This window comes from Panthera tigris, chromosome A3 (assembly GCF_018350195.1).
Source record: "Panthera tigris isolate Pti1 chromosome A3, P.tigris_Pti1_mat1.1, whole genome shotgun sequence".
Taxonomy (NCBI): Eukaryota; Metazoa; Chordata; class Mammalia; order Carnivora; family Felidae; genus Panthera; species Panthera tigris.
In genome coordinates, this window is record NC_056662.1 from 95,829,123 (window position 1) to 95,840,496 (window position 11,374).

General features: G+C 37.1%; 1 pseudogene; it reads right to left on the bottom strand.

Moving 5' to 3' along the window:
- The window catches only part of LOC102950582, a 43,733-nt pseudogene extending 36,563 nt beyond the window's left edge, over positions 1 to 7,170 (bottom strand).
- Positions 7,171 to 11,374: the final 4,204 nt, after the last annotated feature.

Here is an 11,374-nt window from a genome sequence, read left to right on the forward strand (position 1 = left end):
GGGTTGGTTCAAAATTGCTAGCCATTTTTGCAGAAGCAGAGTTTTCTTATTTCTCTCAATAAATGGCACTGCGTTGAACTTATTTCCTCAAGCCAGAGATATAAGGAATCATGTACACAGTGATTTGTCCTGTCCTTTATTTATCCAAGAAATAAGTTAATTCTGTCAAGTTCATTTCTTTGATACCTTTCAATTCCATTCCTCCCTCCATTTTCCAGTACCCCCATGACTCCTGGCTAGCACATTTAATTTACAACTGGATTAAGAATTCAGCCTTCTAAATGATCTCCCCATCTTGGTTTTTATTGCTTGATTTTTTATTCTATTATCATACTGCCATTCAGAATGTTTGTCCTAAAATTCAATTCTTATTGAGTAGCTTCCATACTTAAATTCCTTCTGTCCTAAAATTCAAAATAAAAATTCTTTAACATTATATTATAATATTTTCATGAATACATATGTGTTTATCTCAGCTATGTCAGCTCTCATGCTTCCATGCTTACCGTATGTTTCCACCACATTTGACTAGCTTAAGTTCTTGAAAACACCATGAACTTGACTTTGTGCATACTCTCTCCCATTGTTTTTGGAGGACAAATTTTGGTACTGGTTTCTCAAGAATGATTTCTCTGATCAATAGCCACACTTATTCTGACTCCCAGGTATATATGAGTGTCCTGTCCTGGCTCTTCCTCAAGCTACTTAAAGATCAGGAAGTATAGTAAGTGCAAAAATCTATTTTTTTTTGTAAATAGATATATAGCACATGTAGCTGAGGCATATGAGTGAGGGGAAGAGACATATAACAAGGTCAAAGACAGTAGAAATAAAAAAAATATGGGTGAAAGATGTTTGAAGCATTTTTTAAAGTGCCATGGGAATCTTTGGAAGGTTTATGCATGGCATATTCATGCACCCCAAAATTAGGCCTGTGTCTAACATATAGTATAATTCAACATATTTGAATTAAATTATTCAACCAATTTATTCATGAATTGAATACATGTTATACACAAATACTCTATCTGACGCTGAAAAATACATAAAAATGCATAAAGTACTTAGTCCTTAAGGTCCCTGCATTCTTCCAGTGAACTTACAACATGAATACAAATATATTTTATGTAAGTTCAAATGTGAAGGTGAAATACATTAAAAAGGCTATGGCTTTTTTTTTTTTTTTAGGTTCTTATTTTAATTCCAGTTAGTTAAGTAGAGTGTTCTATTAGTTTCAGGTATACAATTTAGTGATTCAACACTTCTATACAACACCTAATGCTCATCACAAGTGCTCTCCTTAATTCCCATCACTTATTTCACTCATCCCCTACTCACCTCCCCTGTGGTAACCACCAGTTTGTTCTCTATAGTTAAAAGTCTGTTCTTTGGTTTGCCTCTCTCCCTCTCTCTGCTTTCCCCCTTTGTTCATTTGTTTTGTTTCTTAAATTCCATAGGAGTAGAATCTTATGGTATTTGTCTTTCTCTGACTTATTTCACTTAGCATTATATTCTCTAGCTCCATTCATGTTGCAAATGGCAAGATTTTATTCTTTTTTATGGCTGAATAATACTCCTCTGTGTATATGTGTGTGTATCTGTGTGTGTGTGTGTGTGTGTGTGTGTTTGTGTCACACCATATCCATTCATCAGGCAATATTGGGCTCTTCCCATAATTTGGGTATTGTAAATAATGCCACTATAAACATAAGGATGCATATATCCTTTTGATTTAGTGTTTCTGTATTCTTTGCATAAATACCCTGTAGTATGGTTAATGGATCATAGAGTAATTCCATTTTTAACCTTCTGAGGAACTTCCATACTGTTTTCCACAGTGCCTGCACTAGTCTGCATTCCCACCAACAGTAGAGGATGGTTCCTTTTTCTCTGCATCTCCAAAAAAGCCATGGCTTAAAACAAACAAACGAAAACAACAAAAAGACACTCATTCTAATGAGAGAGACCTTCAAAGTGGTGAAACAGATTATCTTTCTAAAACATTTTATAGGAAAAAAAATCTGTAAAGATTTTTTGAAAACGGTATAATGATCTTCTGAAAAAAATTCACCTAGGTTCACCAATTGTTAATATTTTGGCATATTCTTTTTCTTCTTTTATTATTATTTTGCTGATCTGTTGAGAGTAAACTGCAGTCATTGCACCCCTTCAACCTAAATACTTGAGCAAGTAGCTACTAAAAACAGGACAGATTCCTACAGGAACACACCACAAGCATTCAATATAGAAAGTTTAGCATTACTATCATACTATTATCTAATATATAGTCCATTTCAACCTTCACAAATTATTCCAGCTCTGTCTTTAATAGGATTTTTTTCTATCCAGGAATCAGCCAAGAACCAGGCATTTCATTTAGTTTTCACATTTTTATAGTCTCTTTTAATTTGGAACAGTTGTCAGCTTTTTTTTTTTTTTCTGTCTCTAATAGATCATCATTTTTTAAGACTACCATTTTTTAAGAATACAGGCTAGTGGGGCGCCTGGGTGGCTCAGTCGGTTAAGCATCCGACTTCGGCTCAGGTCATGATCTCGTGGTCCGTGAGTTCGAGCCCCGCGTCAGGCTCTGTGCTGACCGCTCAGAGCTTGGAGCCTGTTTCAGATTCTGTGTCTCCCTCTCTCTGACCCTCCCCCGTTCATGCTCTGTCTCTGTCTCAAAAATAAATAAACGTTAAAAAAATAAAAAAATTTAAAAAAAGAATACAGGCTAGTGTATGTGCATTACCAGGTGTGTGTGTATGTGAGTAGGATTGTTTGATCATGATCATACTCAAGTTATACATTTTTGGAAAAATTATCACATTCTGACAGGTGATATTTTATACAAGTTTTGAGAAGTAGAAAACAATTACACAGAGAAATGTCACAGAAGACAGAACTAGGAATTGAATTTAAGATTCTTAATCCTAACACAAGGCTTTTACCATTCACTATAGATACTATGGATGACTGATTGACAGCCTGAGACTTATATTTTTGATCAACGTGGAATTATTAAAAATTAGGTGTGTCCAATAGAAGGCTTGAATGATTTTTTTTCAAAAGACAGACTGTGGAGCACTTGGTGGCTCAGTCAGTTGAATGCCTGACTCTTGATTTTGGCTCAGGTCATGATTCCAGATCTTATCTGCTTAAGATTCTCTCTCCGTCTCTGCCCCCTCCCCCACTTGAGTGCTTCCTCTCTCTCTAATAAAAAAAAATTTAAAAATTAAAAACAAACAAACAAAAGATAGAGTGTGGTATAATATAACTAAAACTGGTTGCCTAAAGAAAACATTCAACGCTAGTCTGTAGTTAGCGGAAGATATAAGCAATCTCTAATTAGAAATTGTTTTATTTTTTTATTTAAATTTAATATTTTTTAATGTTCATTTGAGAGAGAGAGAGAGAGAGAGAGAGAGAGAGAGAGAGAGAGAGAGAGAGAGATTGTGCATGGGTGGGGGAGGGGCAGAGAGTGAGGAAGACACAGAAATGAAGCAGGCTTCAGGCTCCCAGCTGTCAGCACAGAACCCAATGTGGGGCTTAAACTCATGAACCATGAGATCATGACCTGAGCCAAAGCGAGATATTTAACCAACTGAGCCACCCAGGCGCCTCCAAATTCAGTTTAGATCTTTAAGGTGTTTATCCTTTTTGATAGGAAAAGATGAAGAACTTTTGCTTTAGGGTCAAAAAGGTATACCCAGTATTAAAGCAGGCCTCAATAAACTATTAACATCTGCAGATGTTAATAAATTCATGATAGTAATGATAGTGATAGTAAATTCAGAAGATGTTAAAATTAGGTGAACATGGTATGGGATATTGTAGAATCACAGAGACATAAAACAATCACATTCTTACAGACCATCCCCTTATTTGGTAGATATAGTAAACCCAGAGAGACTTACCCAAATTTACAAAGCTGGAAAGTAGTGTAGACAAATCTCTTTCCTAGGATTCTCAATCCATTGTCCAACTGACTGATTCCTAGAATACGCTTACAGAAATGACAGAAATTCTACTTCATGGATAAACAGCCTCTTGCCATGACTGCCTCCTTCACAGATTAGGCCTTTTATAGTTGGGACCTCATCTCTCAATGGGGATATGCCAGAAAAAAATTCACAACTGCTTAATAAGACCCACTTTTAGCCTCATTTATTTTGACCTTCAAGCATTTACTTACTGAAGTGCATGAAGTTTCTATTCAGATTAATGCCAAGTTTCAATTGCCATAGACCACAAGAAAAATCATTTTTTTCATGTGATTCCCCAAAAATGAATTCAACAACACTTTTATCAGCCATGTTTTTAATCCATTAGCAATATTGACTTTGCCATGAAATGAGAGTAATTCAATTTTAGATTATATTATAAAGCTGAAATTATTATAGCTTTGCCTGCTAGTTTTACAGTAGTTACGGCTATGTCAGGGTTTTCATGCTGAAGCTTTATATTTCAAAGTTTTACAATCAGACATTAAAGAAAAAAAAAAAAAAAGTCAAATGGCTTTTGAGACCGCATTGGCGCCTGTGAGAAATCCATGTCAGGCTTTTTATTCAAAGAGATCCACTTCGATGGGCAAGTCCCTCTGCTTAACAACTTTCATTATTAGATTGGCTACGGGTGCTACTGACACATTTTCCTAATGATACAGAGTGGGGCCCACTTTGGGGTTGTTCCTCCTCAGTATCAGGCATGGAGCTCTAGGTGGCACTATAAGTAGAAGACAGAAGATACAATACAAGCCACCCAGACTTTTAATACCTGACTATGGGCAGATTACTTAATATTGTTGAGACTCGGGGCACCTGGGTGGCTCAGTCGGTTGAGGGTCCGACTTCGACTTCAGCTTGGGTCATGATCTCGGGGTCTGTGAGTTAGAGCCCCGCATCCGGCTCTGTGTTGACAGCTCAGAGCCTGGAGCCTACTTCGGATTCTGTATCTCCCTCTCTCTCTGCCCCTCCCCCACTCATGCTCTGTCTCTCTCTCTCTGTCAAAAATAAACATTAAAAGAAATTAATATTGTTGAGACTCAAGTTATTTAAAATGAAGAATGAGGAAAAATCTATCCTATCTTTCTGAAAGCAAGTGACTGGACCTTTTGTAATCCTTTCCAACACTCATATCTATGAGTTTAAAATCAGGAGGCACCTGGGGCACCTGGGTGGCTCACTCGATTAAGCATCTAATTTCAGCTCAGCTCAGGATCTCATGGTTCGTGAGTTTGAGCCCACATCGGGCTCTGTGCTGACAGCTCAGAGCCTGGAGCCTGCTTCGGTTTCTGTGTCTCCCTCTCTCTCTCTGCTCCTCCCCTGTTCATGCGATCTCTCTCTCTCTCAAAAATAAATAATAAAACATTTAAAAAATAATAAATTGAATAAATATAAATAAGTAAGTATGTAAATAAATAATAAAATGAGGCACCTACTATAAGAAATCCTTAGTAATAGAAAAGAGATTTTTATCTCCATCTCAAATTTGAGACATTAAAAAAACATCATTCCCAAAATAACCAATATAAGGCAAGTACTGGCCTTAAAACATATTTATTTAAATTATATCCCCCAATAAATTGCAAATGAACATTGTAGCTATTGATCACTTGGCATGAATATTCTGAAGACAGATCTATATTAAACATTCTTTATGGGCCATGTACAGGAAATGGACATAAATTACTATTCTTTGATGGAAAGCTCCCTGAAGTCAGAAAGAATAGTGAACTAAGAAGAGAATGGACAACAGTGTTGAGTAAATTGAAACTTCCTCCATAACTCTGCTCAGGATCACTGGTGTCATTTATATTTAGTTTCACGCCACATGGAACGCTTGGGTGGCTCAGTCAGTTAAGCTTCCAACTCAGGTCGGATTTTGGCGCAGGTCATGTTCTCACAGTTCAGTTCGTGAGACTGACTCCTACATCAGGCTCCATGCTGCACAGAGCCTGCTTAGGATTCTCTCTCTCCCTCTCTCTGTCCCTCTACCATTTGCTCCTTCTCTCTCTCTCTCTCAAAATAAAAAAAGTAAAAAAATAAAAATTTTAGTTTGACTCCACACAAATTTAAGCCTCTTATAGGCATAGCAATGTTCTGACATCATGCTTTGTTTCAATAAATAAGATGGCTTTCATGCTTCCTGGAAATGTATGACTTTATGTTGAGGAAGCTATGTAAATTCTTAATGACAGTAATAGTTTCTGTACCTTCTGCATTTACTTAGTGGCCAGCATGAAGCTACATAATTTATATATATCCTCTCGGTTAATAATCATAACGATCCATGGAGGAGTTATCGTCCTTTCACTGGTAATGAAATGGAGACTTAGGAGAAATAACCTCATCAAGGTCATTTGTGAGTGACAAATTCATTATTAGGATCTGGCTTGCTTAAAGCCTGCAGGTTTTTTGTTTGTTTGTTTGTTTTTTCTCCAGGTTATAAATGCTTTGTGCTTCTAACACAGAAGAAACTTGGTGATGGATATATAGCCATTTGATGTTTCTCTGAGTAAGAGTTCCAGTTCAGGCTCTCTTTCTTATAGAATGTAAATGAATACCTACACATACATATGTAATTGTTACCAAAATTAAGCTTAATCACTAAAGGAAGATTATCTGAACTTTCTCTTGTATTTCTTTCACCTTTGCCACAAGGCCCTGGAGCCTCTGACCTCTCAAAGAAGATGTAGGTCCTTCCAATATCATTTTTAAAATCTTATTGCCATCACTGGAACATCCATTTGAGCCACTTTGAGATACATGGCACATCTTGGGTCCTTGGCTATAATTATTTTCTGATGTTACTTCACTTTCCTATGGTCCAGAGTCTTATCAACTGTTTTGCTGTGATTGCTCTGAAGTGGTTTCAGAATACAATTGATTTACTTGTGACATCAGTGTCACTTATAGGAGATACTTCAAGTGTGACATCTAGGCCTTGGATAGATGACAACTTTGCATCTAAAATACTGAGAGTTGTTTCAATTTGTTATATATGACGAGAAAGATCTGCCAGTTTCTCCTTACAAACTGTAGAAATGTGGTTGAGGAACTGTACTGTGCGCACCACAAATTGGTTTAGAAATGCCACCGTTATTTTCTGGTGAACAGCTGGTACTTCTGTTGGTTCTATGCCTGACCTCGTAAGAGGAAGCCCACCTTCATCCATCTCGTTAACAGGTGGGAGACCCAGAGCTCACCCATAAACCCCTCACCAGTGGGGTTGCCCAAGCCTGCACTCTTAAATTATATGTTACATAATATACAATAGAATACTACTTGGCAATGATAAAGAATGAAATCTGGCCATTAGTAGCAACATGGATGGAACCGGAGGGTATTATGCTAAGTGTAATAAGTCAGGCAGAGAAAGACAGATACCATATGTTTTCACTCATATGTGGATCCTGAGAAACTTAACAGAAGACCAGGGTGGGGAGGGGCAGGGGGAAAAAAGTTACAGAGATGGAGGGAGGCAAACCATAAGAGATTCTTAAATACTGAGAACAAACTAAGGGTTGATGGGGGCTGGGGGAGAGGGGAAAGTGGGTGATGGACATTGAGGAGGGTACCTGTTGGGATGAGCACTGGGTGTTGTATGGAAACAAATTTGACAATAAATTATATTTAATAATAAAAAAGATAAAAAAATAAACTCTCATAATTTCCTAGGAGGACAGAAAAACAAATTAATCTCTCAGTGAAGACAAGGAAAACATTTTGTAAGTGAAATCTCTAGCACTCAACATTCCCTAAGTGAGACCAAGTGGTACAATCCAATCAATCTCTAAGCCCTGCAGTTTCTATTTCCAAACATCCATCATCTACTCCCTTCTTTCTATTCCCAGAAACCCTACATTTGTCCAGACCATTCTCTTGCTCCATACGAATCACTGAACAGTCTCAGAGAAACTTTTCATGCCCCACCCACCCTCCTGTAGGCAACCCAGGTTTAAAGACCTGGATATATGCACTCAGTTGTTTAGTAACAAAAAACTAACTGGAAATCTCCACAACATCATTGTTAGTTGATTGATTCCTAATCTATTTTAATTGAGAATGCTAAATAAAAGATGCACCTGCTCCAAATAGGAGAATCCTTGGGAAAATACTCAGTTAAATTTTTAGCATCATCAACATGAAAAGATGTTCAACATCGCTCCTTATCAGGGAAATACAAATCAAAACCACACTCAGATATCACCTCACGCCAGTCAGAGTGGCCAAAATGAAGAAATCAGGAGACTATAGATGCTGGAGAGGATGTGGAGAAACGGGAACCCTCTTGCACTGTTGGTGGGAATGCAAACTGGTGCAGCCACTCTGGAAAACAGTGTGGAGGTTCCTCAGAAAATTAAAAATAGACCTACGCTATGACCCAGCAATAGCACTGCTAGGAATTTACCCAAGGGATACAGGAGTACTGATGCATAGGGGCACTTGTACCCCAATGTTTATAGCAGCACTCTCAACAATAGCCAAATTATGGAAAGAGCCTAAATGTCCATCAACTAATGAATGGATAAAGAAATTGTGGATTATATACACAATGGAGTACTACATGGCAATGAGAAAGAACGAAATATGGCCCTTTGTAGCAACATGGATGGAACTGGAGAGTGTGATGCTAAGTGAAATAAGCCATACAGAGAAAGACAGATACCATATGTTTTCACTCTTATGTGGATCCTGAGAAACGTAACAGAAACCCATGGGGGAGGGGAAGGAAAAAAAAAAAAAAAAGAGGCTAGAGTGTGAGAGAGCCAAAGCATAGGAGACTGTTAAAAACTGAGAACAAACTGAGGGTTGATGGGGGGTGGGAGGGAGGGCAGGGTGGGTGATGGGTATTGAGGAGGGCACCTTTTGGGATGAGCACTGGATGTTGTATGGAAACCAATTTGACAGTAAATTTCATATATTAAATAAAAAAAATAAAAAAATTAAAAAAAAATTTTTAGCATCATCAGCAGTTACTCTCCATTCTATCCATGGCATCCGTCATTTTGTCTTTCCTTAAATTCCTCAAACAGGTCATGCTTCTTTTGCCTTAGGACCAAGAAACACACTTTCTGTTTTCATTGTTCTTAAATACTTGGCTCCCATGTGGAGCTAATTCCTACTCCTCTTGCAGACTTCCACATAAATACTATTTTCTTTAGTACGCCTTTCTGTCATGACGGTCTTAGCAAGGTTTTCCTGTTAGATAATCCCAGAGCATTTTATACTTGGCAACAATCACCATATAATCATAATTGCAATTCATTTTTTCATTCACTCACAAAATATTTTTGAACACTAATTATGTGCGAGGAACTATTCTAAATGTTTTCTCTAATCTACAGGGGGAAAAGACAACAAATAATATTATATATGTATATTCATATGCACACATATGTACATATATGTTTAAATATATATAAAATAAGTCTAATGGGAAGAAAAATAAAAGAACAGCAGGTTTTGTATCAGCGATGCTGAACTGCATATATGGCATGGACATAGTTTACAGAATAAGTGGCAAGGGGTAATAAAGGTAAGCCTCATTTAAAGGCTAAGAATTTAGATTGAAGAAGGTGAAGATAGCAGATGTACATATCAATGGAGAGAGCAGTCCAGGTGAAGGAAAAATTTTGAGAACTTGTTATTAGATGTGAACATAACTACTATGTTTGAAGGACAAGTAAGAAAGCCTGTTAGGACTGGAATGGAGTGAACCATGCACAATAGACACCACTGTAGTAATGGAGGACATGATCAAGTAGAGCCTTAAGGTAATTCCATTTTTATTGAGTATAAAGAGGGACAGTTAGCAAAGTTTGAAAAGAATATCTATGTGAGGTGCCTGGGTGGCTCAGTCACTTAAGCATCGAACTCTGATACTGGCTCAGGTCACAATCCCAGTGTCGTAGGATCAAGCTCTGCATCGGGCTCAGCACTGAGCATGGAACCTACTTAAGATTCCTTCTCCCTCTTCCCCTGCCACATGTGTGTTTTCTCTCTCTTTTTCTCTCTCTCTCAAAAAAAGAAAAGAAAAGAATATAATTTTATATTTAAATAAATCCTTTCTGCAGCTGTTGGAAGACTATACAATTTCACGGATAGGAACAGGGTGATATGTTATGAAGCTATTGTAGTAATCCAGATGAGAGATTCTTATGGCTAGAACCACAGTGGCTATAGTGAAGATGGAGGGAAATGAATAGATATGTGGCCATATTGAAAGCACAATCAACTAGATTTTTTTTGACAGATCAGACACAAAATGTAAAAAAAGCAGAATACTTAAGGATGAACCCAGGTTTCAAATGACATGAGCAACTGGTGAAGTTCCTAACAAAATTACGGAAAACTGTGGGTGCAAGGCAGAAATCTGTTCACGAGATCATTGAGAAGCATATTGCTAAGTAACATTGACATTGGGGGAATTTTTTGGTTTTCAAAAAAAACACAAAAATGCAGTATATACAGATAAAACATAGATGTAATTGCCCTTCTCAGGTAATGGTACTAAACTGTCCCCTAACCACAACACAGTTATTTTATGGTTCAACCATTTTATACTAACAATGTAAAAGGTACAATGAAAAGTGGTAGCAATTGAAAATGTTTGATCAATAAGTGAACTGCTAAGACATACAAGGAGGTGAATGGTATATTCCATTACGTGAATGAGCCATTATAGAGAGTGATGTAGGCATAATCCATGGGGATACATTTATAATGGTAGAATTTGTGATGTTAGAATAGATACAATGCAGGTATATATCTTCTCCATCTATAATTAAGATCATCAATAAACTTCTGAAACAAAAGTAGTGTGGAGTAACAGGCCTACTACATTCCAGGCACAGTGCAAATTTGTTTTGTTGTTGTTGTTGTGTTTTGTTTTTGTTTATGCTTTGTTTTTGTTAGATAACCTCTTTATCTCTTTTTAGCCTTCTATGTGGTAAATACTATTATTATTATTTTTTTTTTTTTTCAGTTTCCAGACCTGGGAGATTTGGGATGGGGAAATTAAATAAGTTGCCAGCTCATATAACTATAAGTTGGTAGAGCGTGAACTAGTATGTAAATTTGACCTGTGCTCTTCACCACCATGAAATAATACCTTTGATGGGGAACCTCAAAACATAACAGGAGCTTTTTAACTGAAGATTTTGGTAATCTCTCTAGTTGTAATCATATCTCATTCTCTTCTGTTGAGAAAAGGCTCTCTTAGCTGATGTACCTTTTCTCCCTTTCAGAACACCTAAATTATGGCCAATTACAATCCCACTTCCTGAATCCTTTCTGGCTTTCAGCATTTTCCCGCTCTGACCTCTTCTAACACTTATGGTGAGAAGTAAGCCATTTAACTCTAAATTATTGATTGT